This window comes from Canis lupus, chromosome X, assembly GCF_003254725.2.
Source record: "Canis lupus dingo isolate Sandy chromosome X, ASM325472v2, whole genome shotgun sequence".
Lineage (NCBI taxonomy): Eukaryota > Metazoa > Chordata > Mammalia > Carnivora > Canidae > Canis > Canis lupus.
The window spans coordinates 68000029-68003949 of record NC_064281.1 but is presented as its reverse complement, the minus strand read 5'-3'; the positions used below and the strand labels follow the sequence as shown (position 1 = coordinate 68003949).

Sequence of the window (3921 nt, the reverse complement as noted above, 5' to 3'; positions counted from 1 at the left end):
ATTGAGCTATATGTCTATTTTTGTGCCAGTACTATACTGTATTGATGAGCACAGCTTTGTAATACAGCATGAAATCTGGCATTGTGACACCCCCAGCATTGGTTTTCTTTCTCAATACTCCTCTGGCTATTCAGGGTCATTTTTAAACAGAATACGTTTTTAAGATTTTATTTATTTATTTATTTATTTATTTATTTATTTATTTATTCATAGAGACAGAGAGAGAGAGAGAGAGAGAAGCAGAGACACAGGCAGAGGGAGAAGCAGGCTCCATGCAGGGAGCCTGAGGTGAGATTCGATTCTGGGTCTCCAGGACCACACCCCGGGCTGCAGGCCGCACTAAACCACTGTACCACCAGGGCTGCCCTTCAGGGTCATTTCTGATTCCATACGAATCTTAATATTATTTGTTCCAACTCTGTGATGAAGAAGACATACACATGGCCAGCAAGCACATGAGAAAATGCTCCACATCACTTGCCATCAGTGAAATACAAATCAAAACCACTATGAGATACCACCTCACACCAGTGAGAATGGCAAAAATTAACAAGACAGGAAACATCAATTGTTAGGGAGGATGTAGAGAAGGGGGAGCCTTCTTGCACTGTTAGTGGGAATGAAAACTGGTACAGCCACTCTGGAAAACAGTGTGGAGGTTCTTCAAGAAATAAGAACAAAAGCTTAAAAATAGAGCTACCCTACGACCTAGCTGTTGCCCTACTGGGTATTTATTCCCAAAATACTGATGTAATGAAATGCCGGGACACCTGCACCCCAGTGTTCATAGCAGCGATGTCCACAATAGCCAAACTGTGGAAGGAGTCACAATGTCCTTCAACAGATAAATGGATAAAGAAGATGTGGTATATATTTACAATGGAATATTCCTCAGCCATCAGAAGAGATGAATACCCACCATTTGCCTCTACATAGATGGAACTGGAAGGTATTATGCTGAGTGAAATAAGCCAATTGGAGAAGGACATTCATCATATGGTTTCACTCAGACATGGAATATAAGAAATAGTGAAAGAGATTATGAGGGAAAGGAGAGTAACTGAGTGGGAAAAATTAGAGAAGAAGACAAACCATGAGAGACTTCTGACTCTGGGAAACGAAGGGTTGTGGAAGGGGAGGTGGCTGGGGGATGGAATAACTGGGTGATGGGCACTGACGAGGGCTATGTGATTGGATGAGCATTGGGTGTTATACTATATGTTGGCAAATTGAATTTTAATTAAAAAATGAATAAAAATAATGTATGCAATTAATAAGCTTGATTCTTTTGTCTATGATATTTCATTGATGTTATCTAAACAAAATTAAATGTTTTATAGCTTCCAATATATATCTTACTTTAAGTTTTCCTTTCTAAAGTAATATTTCTCTTCCCAGAAATTTAAAATGTTTCTTAATAGAGAAATATAAGGAATCTTTACTGAATTCAGGTGTATACATGTCCAATCAACTTTGGAAAATTATATTATCTATAGCTATACTTGGCATTATCAGGTACCTTTTGGTTAAGCCCCTTTTTATTTATCTTCACAGAGTATAATATGATTCTTTTATCCTTTCAAAATACTATTGTTCATACACATAAAAAATTGTAGTATTTATTTATTTGTTCCTTTGGCCACAAAATGTTTCATTATTTATCAATATAAAGTAATATATTTGAAAATAGATGACACTTAATTATAACTTTATATTCTTTTATGCAGTTTGAAATTTTTTATAATGTGCATGTGTAACTTTGATAATAAAAATATATACCTCATAGCATATGCAAACTACTTGACCTCTTCAATTAATTTTAATCTGTGGTTATGTATCTGCTAAGATACTTAGAATATTCTACATGGGATCATGTTGAAATAATAATATTGGATTAAGGGGGATCCCTGGGTGGCTCAGCGGTTTGGCGCCTGCCTTTGGCCCAGGGCGTAATCCTGGAGTCCTGGGAGTGAGTTCCACATCAAGCTCCCTGCGTGGAGCCTACTTCTCTCTCTGCCTGTGTCTCTGTCTCTCTCTCTCAGTCTGTGTCTCTCATGAATAAATAAATAAAATCTTAAAAATTAATAATATTGGATTAAAAATTGATGCTGAATCAGATCAAACACTATAGTAGTAACATCATTTTTTGCCAACTCTTCATGCACCTTTGTGGTATAGCTATACTATACTCAGTTGTCAGTAACAATGAACTAATTAGACATTAGAAATGTACTAAAAGTATAATAATGTTTAAGAAATATGGCTATCACTGAAAAGGGCTATTTCAAATTTATCAAATTGAAGATGACACAAAGAAATGGCAAAACACTTCATGCTAGCTCATGAATTGAAAGAAAAATGTTAAAATGGTTGTACTACCCAGCTAGGGCAGAGTTAATATAGCAGAATTATGTAAGAAACAAAGGCAGAGGTAAATGTAGATGAAATTAAATGTCCTTATAACCAGTAGCCCATTGAAAAATAATTTAGATCTCTGCTCCTCCCCATTCGACAGACAGCCGCATCTTCTGGTGCAGTGCCAGCCTCGTCCCCGAGACATGATGGTGAAGGTCGGAGTGAATGGATTTGGCCGTATTGGGCGCCTGGTCACCAGGGATGCTTTTAACTCTGGCAAAGTGGATATTGTCGCCATCAATGACCCCTTCATTGATCTCAACTACATGGTGTACATGTTCCAGTATGATTCTACCACAGCAAATTCCACCGCACAGTCAAGGCTGAGAATGGGAAACTTGTCATCAACGGGAAGTCCATCTCCATCTTCCAGGAGCGAGATCCCGCCAACATCAAATAGGGTGATGCTGGTGCTGAGTATGTTGTGGAGTCCACTGGGGTCTTCACCACCATGGAGAAGGCTGGGGCTCACTTGAAGGGTGGGGCCAAGAGGGTCATCATCTCTGCTCCTTCTGCTGATGCCCCCATGTTTGTGATGGGCGTGAACCACGAGAAGTATGACAACTCCCTCAAGATTGTCAGCAATGCCTCCTGCACCACCAACTACTTGGCTCCTCTAGCCAAAGTCATCCATGACCACTTTGCATCGTGGAGGGCCTCATGACCACCGTCCATGTCATCACTGCCACCCAGAAGACCGTGGACGGCCCCTCTGGGAAGCTGTGGCATGCCGGACGAGGGGCTGCCCAGAACATCATCCCTGCTTCCACTGGCACTGCCAAGGCTGTGGGTAAGGTTATCCCTGAGCTGAATGGGAAGCTCACTGGCATGGCCTTCCGTGTCCCCACCTCCAATGTGTCAGTTGTGGATCTGACTTGCTGCCTGGAGAAAGCTGCCAAATATGACGACATCAAGAAGGTAGTGAAGCAGGCATCAGAGGGCCCCTTCAAGGGCATCCTGGGCTACACTTAGGACCTGGTTGTCTCCTGTGACTTCAACAGTGACACCCACTCTTCCACCTTCGACACCGGGGCTGGCATTGCCCTCAATGACCACTTTGTCAAGTTCATTTTCTGGTATGAATTCGGCTACAGCAACCAGGTGGTGGACCTTATGGTCCACATGGCCTCCAAGGAGTAAGAGCCTCCTGGACCACCAGCCCCAGCAAGAACAAGAGGAAGAGAGAGGCCCTCAGCTGCTGGGGAGTCCCTGCCCCAACTTAATCCCCCAACACACTGAGAATCTCCTGACCTCCAATTTACATCCTAGACCCAGAGGGAGGGGAGGGGCTTGGGGAGCCCTACCTTGTCATGTACTATTAATAAAGTATACTGTACCCCCCCCCCCAAAAAAAAGAAAAAGAATTGAGATAGGCAGATTATAACACTACTCCAGGATCCTGAGTCTTCTTTAACATATGAAAGTCTTTTTGGAACTTCCTTTTATCTTTACTTCCTCCAACCCCAAAGTATATATAATCAGTCATCCCTCACAATCCTAGGCAGC

At 41.8% G+C, this 3921-nt stretch overlaps 1 pseudogene; it reads left to right on the top strand.

Moving 5' to 3' along the window:
* The first annotated feature begins 2561 nt into the window (after nucleotides 1-2561).
* Nucleotides 2562-3721, top strand: LOC118353651 (glyceraldehyde-3-phosphate dehydrogenase-like; annotated as a pseudogene).
* The last annotated feature ends 200 nt before the right edge of the window (nucleotides 3722-3921 follow it).